This window comes from Patagioenas fasciata, chromosome 3 (assembly GCF_037038585.1).
Source record: "Patagioenas fasciata isolate bPatFas1 chromosome 3, bPatFas1.hap1, whole genome shotgun sequence".
Lineage (NCBI taxonomy): Eukaryota > Metazoa > Chordata > Aves > Columbiformes > Columbidae > Patagioenas > Patagioenas fasciata.
Window position 1 is genome coordinate 108,716,332 of NC_092522.1, and position 17,095 is coordinate 108,733,426.

General features: G+C 42.3%; 1 long non-coding RNA gene across 1 annotated transcript in view; it reads right to left on the reverse strand.

Annotated features, from left to right (window-relative positions):
• Positions 1-8,628: 8,628 nt before the first annotated feature.
• Positions 8,629-17,095, reverse strand: part of LOC139827768 (uncharacterized) — a 49,495-nt gene continuing 41,028 nt past the window's right edge. Inside the window, exons 7-8 of the long non-coding RNA XR_011738701.1 lie at positions 10,223-10,288; positions 8,629-10,005 (exon numbers count right to left, since the gene is read on the reverse strand). This is a non-coding gene — a long non-coding RNA (uncharacterized lncRNA). The remainder of the gene's footprint in view (positions 10,006-10,222; positions 10,289-17,095) is intronic.

Here is a 17,095-nt window from a genome sequence, read left to right on the forward strand (position 1 = left end):
TGAGCTGTACATTGCTGGAGGCTGGGACTGCGCACTGTGAGTGCCCCACTCCTGGACCATCACGAGCATATCCTGTCGGTCTGTCAAAACCGTACACCAAAAACAGGACACCAAGATGGGCGGCACTGGCTAAAATGGCCTTTTAATGTTTTCATGTACTATACAGAAAATCAGATGGGTATCTCTGCAAAACTTCTTCCCTCTCCTCTCCTCCTCCCATCTCCCTCACAGTTGCAGCATTCGCAGTCACCATTCCACAGATTTTCTTTTCAAAACTTTTTCATTTTAAATCAATGTCAAATTAAAATCACTCCCAGGGTCGGCTACATCTGAATGCAACAAGCAGGTGGCTTAAGCTTATTTCTCCTATTAACAGAGTGGTGTAGTGCTCTTCCTGCCTAGCATTTTACCAGTGCATCTTTCAGAAACATTAGCAGAAGATTACACAGTCCTCCTTGATTATCACAGACCTTAAATTTATTATGGCCCTATCACACACAGCTATTATAGTCAACTGCAGGTTTGTAATTGCTCTCAGTGGGAGAAGGTTCAAGCCCTTTATTTCCTCCTCAGAAGGATATTGGGCCTGATCCAATTCAGGCCAAGGCTCATACTGTTTTCTTCTCTAAAAATCTATTTCCTTATTTTTAGATTAATTCAAGCTACAAGATACCATCTTTCTCTCTGGCCCTTGACCTTCTAGATAACCCTTCTTCATGCCAGAAAATAAATGTGTAGGAGAACATAATATTAATTAAAAGGCAGTATACCTTTGATTTAAGCATCAAATAAAAATATGATAATATCACTGCGGGAAAAAACCCTGAATACAGTTCATCATACAGACAGTGAGTAAATCAAAGTGCAGCTGTGAGCCCGTATTAACAACATAAGCACACTCTCCTCTGATGCAGACACAGTCACTCAGCTGCGCTATCACTTGAACTCAGGGGTCGGACCCTTACCTACAAATGAGGAGCTTTTCTTTACCCCAGCATCCCCCTTGGGTTCTGCCAGCCAGCCCAGAGGAGGGACAGCCCCTCGCTCAAGGGGCCCTCTCTGTGGGGCCCCTGACTTACAGGTTGTGCAAATCCCAAAAGACACCCCTATACACACATATACATCACCTGTAATTGTACTCCAGTGAGTGTGCGTTTATTTTATTAAAGTAAGATGTGATTGTCTTTCCAGTTAATTGCCCTCTGTGAAAACACAAACTTTGATGTTTATTTTTTTCAAGGCACATAAAAAATAGCATTCATTATGAATTAATATGCTCAAGAAAAAAATGCAGCTCAAAGATTTTGTAGAAGGATACCAAAAGAAATAATGCATTTGTTGCTACTTTTATTCTGACTTGATGGAGCTTCCAGGAATTCAGGGTTTAACAGTAGCTTAACAAGGCAAACGGTCAACACGTAAGCTTGACTTTCTCACACAACAAGAGTCTACAAAAGGTACCTCTCCCAAAGGATGCACTCACTACTCAAACCCCTCCCCTTGAGAATCCCCCACAAAAATTGCTTCCAAAGAGGAAAATCAATCGAGTTCTTCGTTAGACAGAGAGATGCTATAATAAGGATCGGGAAATGATTAACATGGGAAAGATGGCTGACTTAGGAATTAACCTTAAGTGACAAGTCCCCTAGCATTTGATTTTGCTCATAATCTGCACTGCAAAGGCTCCAATTCTTCCCAGTTCCTCACCATTGAGTTAAAACAAGAAAAGGACTAAAACCAGCTTACAATATTTGCCAACTCCAGCTGCTGGTTTTGTCTTCTGTTTAAATGCTATTAATTTCTCCTTTACTACAGTCTCAGCAGAAAACAATCGACTCTACAAAACTCAGATTTGGGACAAATTCTATATTTAGAAACCTTTCAAAGCTGAAGGCTGTTGGATAAGAAATTCTCATTTAATGATATCAGAAGCATTAGAAATTAACAAAATGTTCGTGTATATTTTTTATAAAGAAACTAACCAGGCTAAGATGGAAGATGAATACTAAAATGCCTAATTTTAATTGATGCACTAAAATGCCTAACAGTCAAAAGCCCATTGTATGATATACAGCACTACTGAGCAAAGTTAATATTCTTTGGATGGATGGCATAATTGTGCATTTTCATAATGATTTCACTGATGTGTCATTTTAGCACTGAATTTCCTGCCTTATATAGTTGTTATAGATTTAATTTCAATGCATGTGTAATGTATGTTATCCTCATGTTACCACAATGTACTGTCAATTTAAACTAAAATTTAAAATTCTTCTCTAGTTCAGAGCAGTAATCAATCACCACTTTCTCTCAGCCTCTCCAGCCAACTGCATCACAAAATACCCTTAAGACTCCAAATATTAATGTCTTTAAAAACCTCTATTATGTAAGTGCTGCAATGCAATGTTTTATTTTATATGCATTGAGACACACCTGAGTTTCGATATTTAAGGACTTCTATATTAGTGAAACATTTAAACCTGGACAATTTATACACTCAACTGCCAGAGAGGTTCCGGGAAGGCAAAAACTCAGTAACGATGCCTTGGCACAACACAAAGATCCAAACTGAGGATATTTGCGAAAAGGCTTTCGTTGAGCCGAAGAGATTTCATGAGACTTCAGCACAGTATAGCATTATTATAGCTGAACTATCAGGGCAGCTCATGGTTTTATCCAGCACAATAATATTTCTAGTGTACGCAAAAAAGTGTGAAAATAAAGACCATTTAGGTTACAAATAGAAAATCTATAAACTCCAGCAATTTAGGGAATTTTCACTGTTTCCTATAGCAACCTTACCACACTTTTTAAGAACTGTCATAATACGGAAACAGTTACAGCATTGGTGTACTTAAAACTTTGCTACTGAGAGCAGTCCAGTTTACAAATTGCCAATTAATAATGTTCAAGTACTTACTATTACAAATTTGCTGGAATAAATAAAAATAACAACTGCTTTGATTTTTTTTTTTCATTTTTAACCTTCTGGAACTTGATCTTTGGGAAATGGAGATTTTAAAAGTGCTCTACATGCTGATTCAAAATATGGAACTTGGAATTTGCCCAAAATGATGATATCCTCATAAAAAGGCAGGCTGGTCAGATTTGTTAGCATGAAGCATAGACATTCAGGCTTTAAAGACCCGTGTGCTGAGAGAGTCTCACATTGACATGGCTTTAAAGGTCACATACATACCCTGCCTCAATTGAACCCCAAGGGATGCTGTGGCTAAGCGCACAAGATGTTCAGATACTACAATTAGGTTTAAATGGGCATATGGCAGAAGAAATCTGTTCCCATAGGAGGAGGAAAAGGAGAAGTAATATCACAAGTGAAATTAAGAAAAATCAGGATGACAGCATATTACTAAACTAATAGAAGGGGTGATACAAAAGGGAGGAGGTTTTGTTGCAGGGAGACATTTGAAATTAAGAAGCCAGTTCTGGGAGCATGGCAACGTGTTCGGTGTTCGCACTGACCTTCAGCTGGAGAAAAATGTCATTCCTTTTGATTCATTTGGATTTTGGTATATTCTGCATTTATCTAGCGTTTTCAGTACAAAGCAACTAATTTGAAAAAAAAAAAAAATAAAAGCTTGATAAATGTGGGAGTTCACACAGGACAAAGAAGTAAATGAGTGGTTAAGGAACAAGGGTTTTTTTCCTCCTGTTCAAAGACAAGCTGTCTTCATACACTGGTCCCCAGACCTCATAATCTCTCAGACGCTGCTGCCTCTATCTGCCAGGCCTAACAAACCAGGGGTTAATCTGTGTAAGGTACTTTCTTCTTGGATTGTCCTTTCCTTGGGCTAATAAGATAGAAATCAGCCTCAGAAAGAATGGAAATTCTGTGCAATAATTTCCTTTCTGCCATGTCTCAGCTCAGCTCTCAAAGTGAAGCTGTAAATGCAGAAAGGTTCATTTATCTTCCAAAATACGTTTTAAGATAGCTCTTAGCTCTGTAGTATCAATAAAAGTGCAAGCAGCAGGTCTGTGACCTCCTCTTTGCTATCTGCACAGGAGTGTGATTCATCTGACTCATTTTTCCCTTGAGAAATAATTTAGAGGTACACGCATGCTTTCAAGAAATTTTTCTTTATTTTTGTAGCATCATATATATTTTAAAAATACGCAAAGTATGAAAAATTCACAAGACCTCCCATTTAAAAGCTCCTCAGGTCTAGAGTGCTTTCTCCACCTGCCTGGAACAACATCATTTTGGGGGGGGATTTTTCCATATGGATATATGATGAACAACACAAAAATCCTCTTCTGACACTTCCTCTATTGCATCCAAACATGGCAGGGAGCATTTGGTAGCCCCAACCAGGTTGGGAGATGGCTGCTGCTGGAGCTGAATACAGCACAGGAGGAAGAGAGCCCAAAAGAGGCACCACCAGCAGGCTGAAGGATGGGGGCAAAACCCTCCTCTTCCTCTCAAACTTGCCCCCCAGTTCAAGCTCTCACTCAGTGGACCTGCTTGAAGCACAGTGCAGATTCCAAGGGCCTTTGTAGTGACTTAGAAGGACTGGATCGGGTCCTTCTTGCCAAGTTTCAAAGTTTTGTGGTTCATTTGTTTGCTTTGTTTTCCTTAACACTGCATTCTAACAATATTATTTTAATTAAAGTCGTATCTACATACAACTTTGACTGCATCTTAATGAAGGGGGTTTTTGTTCGTGGTTTGGTGTTGTTTTTTCTTTTTTTTGGTCTAGTATTTTTAATTTAGAGTTAAAATATCTAATTACCAAAGAAAATATAATGAAATCCACTAAATGTGAAACAACAAACAGCGATTCCAATTAGCAGGGAGACTGATAAAAGAATTTACATTTCCAAAGCCGTAGCCAGATACTTTTTCTTATTATGTTACCTGCTATTCATTTCATGCTATCAAAGTTCTTTTGCACAACAGAGAAGCATTTATAAATTCCAGACATGATTCTTACCCCAGATAAGCAGCACTGACAGGGAATGAAGGAGTGGGTTGCAACGAGAGAAGAAATCTGTGAGGTTTCAATGAGAGTTTTTGGGGAGAATATTAGGAAATTTTTGCCCCTTTCCATTTTTCTTCCTGCCTAAATCCCATACACAGGTTTTCTCCACAGGAGCGCACTCAAATCTGTCAGAAACTTTTGTAAATGCTGACTGTAGAGCTGGTGGAAAATTGTGACAATACCAACAGCTCCTAAGACTTCTGTAACACACTTCACCTGCACATAGGAAAAATTACGCCAGAAGACATCTGACTACCGCTGCTTTCATTGATTTTGCTCCCAAGAAGACTAATCATCCGCCACAATGCCACTCTGCATCACACTGCTGAGAAGCTGCACCTCAGCTTTTGTTTACAGACTTTTTTAATCACCTAATGTGTCTCCCACGAGTGAAGGAACGATTAGGCACAAAGTAGCGGCACTGTCACCATCGCTGCATTCAGGCAATCTCCGGAAATCATTGGCCCAACGTTATTTGTTACAAGATTGAATTGCAAGCAAAAGAGGAAAAGAAAAAAAAAAAAAAAAAGAGAGAAAAAGAAAAAAGAAACCTCTTTTCAACATAAAAATGGCAACTTAACAGAATTCAGGTGTGAAACAACAGTTGTAATGACAATACTTGAGTGCTTATCACATAGAACTCCAGTCTCAAAACTCAGTTCTATGGCAAGTTATAGCTTTGTCAGACAAAATTTTCAGCTAACATAAAATCAAACGGAGTGGGGGATTTTTTCATGTTTTAACTTCCAAACCTAAAGGCAAGAGGAAAGAAAAAATTATAACCATTTCTAAACGTTTATGAGAAAGTCTTTTTTTAAGAAATAAAAAAAAAACCAGGATTTTGAAAACTGTTCATTTTTTATGAACCGTTTTTGTGGGAAACTCTCTTCTTTCTCTCTCTCTCTTTTTTTTGGTCCCTCTTTCCTCTCTCTGCTCCATCTGGTTCTGTTCGGAGCGGTGGCAGCCGGAGAACGCTCCCACTGAGGGCAGCGCTGAGCTTTGAGCACAGTCCCAGCTCCAGGAGTCAACTCTGCTGCTTGACACTGGGGTGGCTGGGAGGGGGGTAAGCGGCAAGGGAGACAAATTCACCCCTTGTTCACACACTGAGAGTGTTACAGTATCACAGTATCACAGTATCACAGTATATTTGGGATTGGAAGGGACCTCAAAAGATCATCTAGTCCAATCCCCCTGCTGGAGCAGGAACGCCTAGGTGAGGTCGCACAGGAATGTGTCCAGGCGGGCTTTGAATGTCTCCAGGGAAGGAGACTCCACAACCTCCCTGGGCAGCCTGTTCCAGTGCTCTGTTACCCTCACTGAGAAGAAGTTCTTTCTCAAATTTAAGTGGAACCTCTTGTGTTCCAGCTTGATCCCATTGCCCCTTGTCCTATCATTGTTTGCCACTGAGAAGAGCCTGACTCCATCCTCGTGGCACTCACCCTTTATATATTTATAAACATTAATAAGGTCACCCCTCAGTCTCCTCTTCTCCAAACTAAAGAGCCCCAGCTCCCTCAGCCTTTCTTCATAAGGGAGATGCTCCACTCCCTTAATCATCTTTGTTGCCCTACGCTGGACCCTCTCCAGCAGTTCCCTGTCCTTCTTGAACTGAGGGGCCCAGAACTGGACACAATATTCCAGATGGGGTCTCACCAGGGCGGAGTAGAGGGGAAGGAGGACCTCTCTCGATCTACTGACCACCCCCCTTGTAATACACCCAAGGATGCCATTGGCCTTCCTGGCCACAAGGGCACAGTGCTGGTTCATGGTCATCCTGTTGTCCACCAGGACCCCCAGGTCCCTTTCCCCTACACTGCTCTCTAATAGGTCATGCCCCAACCTATACTGGAACTTGGGATTGTTCCTGCCCAGATGCAGGACTCTACACTTTCCCTTGTTAAATTCCATCAGGTTATCCCCCGCCCAACTCTCCAGCCTGTCCAGGTCCCGCTGGATGGCAGCACAGCCTTATGGCGTGTCAGCCACTCCTCCCAGCTTAGTGTCATCAGCAAACTTGCCGATAGTACACTCAATTCCCTCGTCCAAATCATTTATGAATATATTGAATAATATTGGCCCCAGTACTGACCCCTGAGGCACTCCACTAGATACTGGCCTCCAACTGGACTCCGCACCATTGACCACCACTCTCTGGCTTCTCTCTTTAAGCCAGTTTGCAACCCACCTCACTACTCTATTGTCGAGACCACACCTCCCCAATTTAGCTGTGAGGATGCTGTGAGGGACTGTGTCAAAGGCTTTGCTGAAGTCAAGGTAGACCACATCCACCGCTCTGCCATCATCCATCCACCTTGTTACATTCTCATAAAAGGCTATGAGGTTGGTCAAGCATGACTTACCCTTGGTAAAGCCATGCTGACTGCCCCTAATGACCCTCTTATCCCTGATGTGCCTTGAGATGACACCAAGGATAAACTGTTCCATTACTTTCCCAGGGACAGAGGTGAGGCTGACCAGTCTATAATTACCCGGGTCCTCCTTCTTGCCCTTTTTAAAGACTGGAGTGACATTTGCTTTCCTCCAGTCCTCGGGCACCTCTCCCGTTTCCCAAGACTTGGCAAAAATGATGGATAGCGGTCTAGCAATGACTTCAGCCAGCTCCCTCAGCACCCGCGGATGCATCCCATCTGGACCCATGGATTTATGGACGTCCAGACTACTTAATTGTTCCCTAACCCAGTCCTCATCGACTAAAGCAAACTCCTCCATTAACCTGGCTTCATGCGGGGTCTCAGGGGTACAGGGTTCCCCAGGACAGCCTCCAGCGGAGTAGACAGAGACAAAGAAGGCATTCAGCAATTCTGCCTTCTCTGTGTCTTCTGCCACCAGGGCACCCACCTCATTCATCAGTGGGCCTACATTGCCTCTGGTATTAGTTTTATCTGCTATGTATTTGAAAAAGTTCTTCTTGCTGTCCTTGACCCCTCTCGCCAGCTGTAATTCTAAGGAGGCCTTGGCTACCCTAGCTGCCTTCCTGCATCCTCTAACAGCAGCCTTATATTCCTCCCAAGTGGCCAGCCCCTGCTTCCATGACCTGTAAACTCGCCTCTTCTGCTTGAGCATACCCAACAGATCCCTATTCAACCACGCAGGCCTTCTGGCTCCCTTCCTCGACTTCCTACGTGTGGGGATGCTCTGATCCTGAGCATGGAAGAAGCAATCTCTGAATGCAATCCAGCTCTCTTGGGCCCCTTTTCCTTCAAGCAGTCTTGCCCATGGGATTTCCCCCAGCAATTGCTTGAAAAGGCCGAAATTAGCCCTGCCAAAGTCCAGGGTTGCAATTCTACTTGCTATTCTGTTCCTGCCACACAAGATGCTGAACTCCACCATCTCGTGGTCACTGCAACCCAGGCAGCCCTCGACCTTTACTGCTTCGACCAGACCCTCTTTGTTAGTGAGGATGAGATCCAGCAGTGCACCTCTCCTGGTCGGCTCCTCCACCATCTGCATGAGGAACTTATCATCAATGCACTGGAGGAACCTCCTGGACTGTGGCTGGCTGGCTGAATGGCCCTTCCAGCAAACATCAGGGAAGTTAAAATCACCCACAACAACCAGGGCCTGTGACTGTGAGGCCACTCTCAGCTGCACATAGAAGGCCTCATCAACTTCCTCAGTCTGATCTGGTGGCCTGTAATAGACACCTACAACAGTATCACCCCTGCCAGCCTGTCCCTTGATCCTGACCCATACACTCTCAACTCGTTCCTCATCCGCTCCCGGGCAGAATTTAGTACATTGCAGTTGCTCTCTCACATAGAGAGCAACTCCACCACCACGCCTGGCTGGCCTGTCTTTCCTGAAAAGGGCGTAGCCATCCATGACCACATTCCAGTCATGTGAACTGTCCCACCACGTTTCTGTAATTGCCACCAGATCATAATCTCCCAACCGAACATAGGATTCTAACTCCTCCTGCTTATTCCCCATGCTGCTGTTCCTTGAAAGCATCACATCTGGGCAGGGTGTAGGGACCCCAGTGTCTTCTGCCTCTTTCCGGAAGCCTGGGCACACAGGAGGAAGGGCTGCAGGGAGAAATGAGGCAGAAACACAGAGCAGATAAAACACAGAGCTGCCCAGATAACCTTGCCTAAGTCCTGGAAACCTTCCTGACAAATATTGTGAAGGTCAGCTATAGCTATCAATAACAATATGTATCACCAGCTCTGATGACACTGTCAAAAAAACCCATAGATCTGATTTTATCCTCTTCCTCAGTTCTCTTTGAATCTTAATTTTAATCTGTTTCACCTTTTCTTATTTTGTTATTTTCCCTCCGTTGTATTTTCTGCTTCCCGTCCCAAAATGCTGGGTAATGCTCCTGTGCACTGGCAGAAGGATGCTCTGCTCTCCAGAGCTCCCTTTAATTCAGTGGTGTGGGAACTGATTCATGTAGCCACATGTAACTTGTGGAACCCTTCGGGAAAAAGCCACATGTAACTTGTGGGACCACTTCTTGGACCCTTCTGGAAAAAAAGACACTATAGAACAGTCAGATCATTTGCATTATAAAGGTTCTGGTGGCTGTTTCTTGGATCAGACACTTTAGATTTGTATTATGTTTCTATGTCAGAGGAAATAAGAGCCAAAATGAAAAGTCTTTTCCCTGAAGTCAGATATGCATACCGTGTATTAAGTACTCTACATTCACTACGATTCCAATTTTCCTTTCAACTTCCAAAACACTTATTTTCCAGATTCTGTTTCATTGTTTAAAATCAAAACTTTTGAACATTCAAATTAGGGTGTTGCTTTTTGAGTTTAACATAGACCTTGCTTTTTCCCAGCAGTAAACCCAGCCTCAGAGGCAACTCCAAGCATCCAACTTCCCAGATCACTCAATGAAATACCACAGTTGCTCTCTCTGATGGGAGAATCCCACTTTTGCAGGGGAAGCATCCTTCTGCAAACTGGTATCCAGGAAGGGCCAGTAAAGTTGTTCTCAGTCAAGATGTCAGATTATCTCTTCCTGATGAAAAAGCACCTGGGGAAAAAGGAGTCTGAGGTAAATGTGAAGAATCTTAAATTTTGAATGAAGGAAACATCGTAAGTAAAGAAGGGGTTCATACGAAGAGAAGTGTAAGGAATTTCTGAATCCTCCGGCCCAGAGGTACAACTGATAAAAATAAGACTAGTTTCACTGACTTCAAGCGCCAGTTTACACCAGATAAGGATCTGGTTGACTTATTTTTGCCCCTTACCTTTTAAAACAATGAAATGACACCATCTATAGCCTTGTCTTCAGCAACAGGTGAGCAGAAAATATTCTGTAACAATAAGAATCCATTCTTTACTAAATAGCTTTTAGCTTCTCTCACAGAGTGTTTTCTTACCCTTATCATAGCACCAACTTTTTCCATGTACAATAGGGTTATTCCAGACTTTGCTGGAATTACTCCGGATACATTCAAGAGTAAATGACAGTACAATCATTCAGTACCCCTCTGACCAGTCTTCTATATACATACCATACACTCCTCTGCCAGCACAACACCAAGCTGTTACATTTTCATGTCACTTCATATAAACAGACCCTCTTAATTTTGAACTGATTTTTTTATAGTGAAGAAACTGTTTGAAGTGATGCTTTTCAGTGAGGGACACCGTTAGAGATTACATTCTACATGTACAAAAAGAGCACCCTATTTAAGATATTCTGAAGAAGTCCTGCAGTTTATATCTTTGCAACGTTAGGACTGACTTGATTTGCTTCCTTATTGCATGATGGTTTAATTATATGGCACTTTCTCCTACTTGGAGACAGACCAAAAGTCCAATGCAGTTACGGCAACTCCAGATTTGGGTCAGGACCTTATTTCATAAGAAATGCTCTGTCTGCAGTAGGACTTACTGCTGGTGCAAACAGCTATTCAGTATGGGTATGGATGTCACAATCTGGTCCTGAGTATTTTTAAATGCATTCTTCCATAACTTATCATGCAAGTTCTGAAAAGTTTGAGCAAAACCTTTAAAAAAGATGATGCTGCAGCAAGCTGCCCTAAAGCATACCACAGTAGAGTGTGTCAATGTTATCAAATAAAACAAGATAAACATCTGTTATTTAAGTCATTACAAAGCATCTGGTGTCCTACTCAATAAATAATACTCCAGGACGTTTAAATGTAACCCTGATGGACACCTAGCAAAAAAATAATTTTAAAATAAATAGCGTATGTAGAGAGTATCTGATGGTTTTCCACTCTGAAAAATGAAAGAGAGCTATTTGTGCAAGAAATTGTCTCCCTTCCAGTTATTGCTATGCTAAGGTAGCTGTGCTCCAATACAGAATACAGTATACTGTGTGCATAAAATATTCTCACAGCTTAATGTGGGCCAGAAGTGTAGGAGATGGAAGAAATGGAAGGACGGGAAAAAAAAAGAGGAAGAAGAAGAAACCCCCCCCCCCCAGCTATGCAGTTAGAAATTCCAGGCTGCTGCTTATTAAAGTGCCCTTCGTTCACCTGCTACATCCGAATCATAGCACAGTGATTGGCGTTTGCTCTCATAAGCGGGTATTGTGTGAGCAGTGGGCAGCTGGAACCCTCTGAGAATCTTCACTTGTCAGAGATGAATCAATCATCTCAAAAGATGTCAGCATCTGCCCAAACCATTTTATATTAGAATAAATGGCAGATGGTGGTGTTTTTATATTTAATCAGTTCCACCAAATGCAGTTTTATCTCTTATAAAACTAAACCATCTGCAGTGTGTAGGTGTACAAATCTAGCTAAATGCCCACTGCAGAGCCTTTCCTCTTAAAGGTAAACTGTACATGTTTAACATTTGTGCACGCTAAGTTCAATAAATTTTTAAAGCTTTAACAAACTGCTCTGTTTTTATAAATACTTTTATTTTATTTTTATATTTTAAATATTTGGTATCAATGGTCCATGCCTAACTCTCACTTCTGAATCTTATTATGTAAACTGCTCATACTTGACAGTATTAAAATACTTTCTATGCAAGATCATTCCTCTCTTCTTTCTGTGTAACTGTAAACATCAGGTCCAGCCTCACAAAACATGGCACAAAAAGAGACTTAGCGACTTGTCCAGGACAAAAGACCTCAACAGAAATATAACTCAGAAAAGAGAAGGTCTGATACTGGCAGGACCAGACCTGAAAGTTCTGGCTTTATCATGATTTTAGCATAGCTTTTCATACTGTCTCCTACAAGAGTCTCATAGACAAACTGACAAAGTATTGACTAGATAAATGAACAGTGAGGTGGACTTGAAAGTGGGCTGAACTGTTGGGCTCAGAAGGTTGTCATGGGCTGCACGAAGTCCAGCTGGAGGATCAATCATCAGTGGAGTACTTTGGGAGTTCATACTGGGGCCAGGACTGTTTTACCTCTTCATTGAGGACCTGGATGATGGGGACAGAGTGCACCCTCAGCAAGTCTGCAGACAATACAAAGTTGGGAGGAGTGGCTGATGTACCAAATGTTTGTGCTACCATCCAGAGAGACCTTGACAGGCTGGAGAAATGGGCCAACAGGAAATTCATGACGTTCAACAGAGGGAAATGCCAAGTCCTGCAGCTGAGAAGGAACAACCCCATGCACCAGTATATGGTGGGGGCTGACCAGATGGAAAGCAGTTTTGCAAAAAAACATCCTGAGGTCCCTGGAGAACAGTAAAATGAACACATACCAGCAATGTGCCCTTGCAGCAAAGAAGGTGAACTGCCTCTTGGGCTGCATTAGGAAGAGTTTTGCTTGCAGGTCAAGGGAGGTGATTGTTCTCTGCTCAGCACTGGTGAGAAACATCTGGTGTGCTGGGCCTAGTCCTGGGCTCCCCAGTTCAAGAGACGCAGACATACTGGTGTGAGCCCAGCAAAGATGGCGAAGGAACTGGAGTCCAGTTCTGCAGAAATTAGTGTTCTTTGACTTTCCCTTGATTTTGTCTCACTTTCTCTCTTTGTGGCAGGTTGGAGCTGTCAGTTGCATGGAGATAGATACCCACAATTTTACAATAAATTTCTCCAACATCACCTGAGTGAAGTCTGACCAACAGCAGGGTGAACAGCTGCTTTCCAATACAGACAGATGGGATTTGACGGGGGCAAGAGGGGCAGAAATGAAACAGCCACAAATCTTAGCACTGACTTCAATCTTTGCCCTTTTTCCATTTTGTTCAGTCAGTACTTATGTCGGGGTGCAACAACCAGTACAAATCTAACTACTAACATATATTGGACACTGCGCAGACTTAAATTAATAGTGAAATCACTTGAAAGGTCTAGAAGTTCCCCAAGTATCATGAAGAAAAATAGCTAAATTCTCTATCAGAAAGAATTACAATCCAACAAAGGAAAATATTAGCATATATCTAGTTATCTAATATTTCTACAGCTTTGGAAAGTGATCTAAAAATAAAAACTTGCCATAAGTTTAGAAAAAAGACCATTTTCTGTGTCATAAACCTGTAGCACTAAATACAGCATTTTCCTTAGCAAAGTGGCAATAAACATGGTGTGAGATTTTTGTGTGCTATTGAACAACCCTTACTTTTCAACAGTGGCTATACTTTGGGGAATGGCTATAGACTACAAGAAACACGGTGGAGAGAGAAAAATAAAGCAGTTTGTAACTTTTCTGTTTTTCAAAAAAAAAAAGATGATGTGAAAATATGAAAAGAGAACGAAATGCCCTTGAAAAGGTCCCACCTCCCAGTCCCTGGGAATGTAGGCACAGAACATTGAAATGAGGGCTGCAACCTGTGTCTTGTGGGGAATTATGCTGCCCACAGAGGCTGGACACCCCAATAGCATCAGCAAGATGGGGACAAGGCCATGCCAAGAGCAGCTGGCTGGGAGAAGAAAGGACACAGCTCAGGAGGGTTTATACCTCCCCTGTCTTACACTCTGCAGAGGAGAGGAGCAAAGAGCAGTTTGTGCTTGAATAACAGCTCCTCCCCGATGTCGTGCCTGGGGCAGAGCCCTCCACTCAAGGTCCCCTCTTCTGGCTTTGTGCTGGTCCACAGAGAGCGAGCAGAATGGGGTGCCTCAGCTGGGAAGTAGAGCACCCATCTAGGTTAACACACCGTTTCCATTTACAGCAATTCATGGAAAGCTTTTCTTCAGTTTCAGCCCAAATGCATTCACAAACACCACGCTCAGGTTTCACTCTGACTTTGTCTGTCAAGTACGGCTCATTTGCAATCAAGTTACCCCTGAAACTCCTGTTTACTGCATGAAAGTGAAAACTGTCCCTATGCTGTATTGTTTAAGAGATTGGGGTTTTTTTGTAATTTGAGAGCTTGACACCTTTTCCTGAGTTACTAATTTAGTTTGGGGCCTTGTAGTCTCCTAGGTCAGTCTTTTTTCCAAAACCTTTTAGGAGTCATCCAGGGCACGTCTACACACCTTACAGGATCCTAGTTTTAGTGTAGGAATCATCTGCACTTTTATATCACAGAATCATAGAATCATTTTGGATGAAAAAGACCTTTAAGATCACTGAATCCAACCTTTTCACCGTACCTTGATTCAATACAGTTTGTGGTAATAAGCAGGGAAGTGGGACCAAAAAAATTTGTCTTTGAAAAAGTCTCTTGTAAGGGTTGTTGAGTGGGCACCAGGACGGGGCAATGGGAAGGCTGACATCCAGGAAAAGGCAGATTGTTCTGTACTGGGTGTTGGAGATGGAGCCTGGGAATTTTCCTAAAGGCAGAAGAATGAAATAAAGCATTGATACGATCCTACAGAAACGCATACTTTCCCTTGATAAAATCTCACAGATAAAGAAACTGGGGAGGGCAAGCTGAGCAAAAAAGAAATTGAGACAAAGAGATGGAGAAGGCAATGGGCCAAGTAAGGAAGTATGAACCAAACGACACTGAGCTCGTGACTCAGAGGAAGAACTGTGCCTCACATGAGGACTGGGGACTGCCTGGAAAGCTCTGACATGGGCAACTCCTGGGAGCGGTAGGGAAACAGAAGAAAGAAAAGGCAACAAGCACATATATTCTTTCTCCTTCTTAGAAAGACACATATACACATTTTTGTACATAAATATAAATTTTTCTTTCCATAAATGTGCATGCATACACATGTTTTAGTTCTTGTGCTATTTCAGTAGAAAAGTGACTGGTGTGCAAAGAGCGCAAAGTGTGTTTGTCTGTTTGCTATCACCTGTCACACCCCAAAGAATAAATTGTAAACTCACTTTTCCAGTAGGACTGACATTCTCAGCAAAGATGAGCTGATGTTAGTCAGGAACTTGGTAGGGAGGCCAAAGGGGCTAATACAGCTGTGAAAGCATAACAGGCTGACAGCCTGTTTATTGGAAAACTGCCAGAGAAGCCAAAAGAAGAGACCATGTTTCAAACCACACAGTCAAAATGGAACTTGGGAGTTCACCACAAACTTGAAAGTGGAGTTTAGCAACAGCTTAGAGGTGTCCTACCAATGCTGTGGCACATTTTAAATAATACTTGGGTATTTGTATAAAATTCTTACTTGATTTGTTCTAAGCTGCCAACAAATCATCATTCCAAAGAATAAGTTTCTGCAATATTAATTTATTTAAAATTATTATTTAGAATTTCCAAACTTCTTTTTTTCTCCAAGAATCACCTAAATGCATAAACACTTCATCTACAATATCTACATGTTTAGCTGCAAGGGACTGCTGTAATTACTTTAGTCCCGGATCCTGCCATGAAGTATTGGTTTCAGCCACTACCCTCACATTATTGAAATTAAGATATATTCAGAGATTTTTATTATGGTCTACAGGGATCCTGTACATGCAGCTTTCGAAAATGTAACGCCACAAGAATAGTACTGATCTTAGCCCACCCAACATGTACAGCACGCATAACAAATGAAAACAAGCTATTTCATTACTTAAAGGCCTAATAATGCTAGATGCAGAAGGCATGAAAGGCATGATAGGTAGGCAAAGAATTATTGGCATACAGAAGCAAGTCAGTTTTCTGAGGAAAAACTGTACCAGGTATAGAAAATACATGACAGACAGCCCAAAGTTGTAGGCAGGGGACAGATGCAATGCTGGTAAATTAGTACAGAAAGGTGACACAGCAGTGAAGGCAACATCTGTAAGGCCCTGAAGTTGAGGCTGGGAAGATTTCAGGTGGTGCAGCTAAATGGGAAGTTGAGTGGCATGAGGGGAAAGCAAAACTGGATCACTTAATCTACTGTCATGTCAAGTCTCTTTGCCAGGGTTGTCAGACTCATTTTCACCGGGGGGCCACATCGGCCTTGCGGTTGCCTCCTGAGGGCTGAATGTCATTTTAGGACTGTGTAAACGTAACTATTCCTACTTTTATACAGTCCTAAAATGACATTCAGCCCTCAGAAAGCAACTAAGAGGCCGATGTGGCCCCCCCGGTGAAAATGAGTTTGACACCCCTGGTCTACGCAAGTCAGAGCTTAGAGATTTACCAGCTCACAAATTCCTGACTGCCAATCTCTAACTGAGCCAACCGTGCAGAAAGTTTTTCATTTGGCTCCTCTGAGAATGCTTTTTTGTTCATAGTGCAGAGCAATGCGGGAGGAGAGGTCCTTTGTACAACATTTGACGCACTGATGGTGGCATCCTCACTGAAATGCACTATGCTCGGTGTAACCCTGTGAGGGACCCAGATGCAGAAACAACCCCAGGGTTATGGTCTCCAGATAATGGAGACCAGGTGTGTTGTGGTCATGAACAACTTTGCCACTGGGGAGAGGAAAGAGTACTGTGCCAAATGCTTTGCTCCAGCAATATTGCTTCCCAGTCTATTTATAGTACAATTTTAACAGCCGTGGAGGACACATTATTTGGCTGCCCAACTTGGGGAACACGACTGGCAATAAGGGAGACAGAGGAACAGCAGAGGTAATGGAAATCATAGCATACAGCCTACAGGATCATAAGAAGTCTCTTTTGTAACTCAGTGCAGCAAATAGGCATAGAGAGGGTGAGTTTTGGGGTTCAGAGTATAATCTGGATTTAGTCTCACCCAACCAAACGCAACTGAACTCCTCTGGGAGAAGTGGAGCTGTTCTGCATTTATACTAAAAACAAATGAGAGCAGCATCTCACCCAACATGATAACTACTTC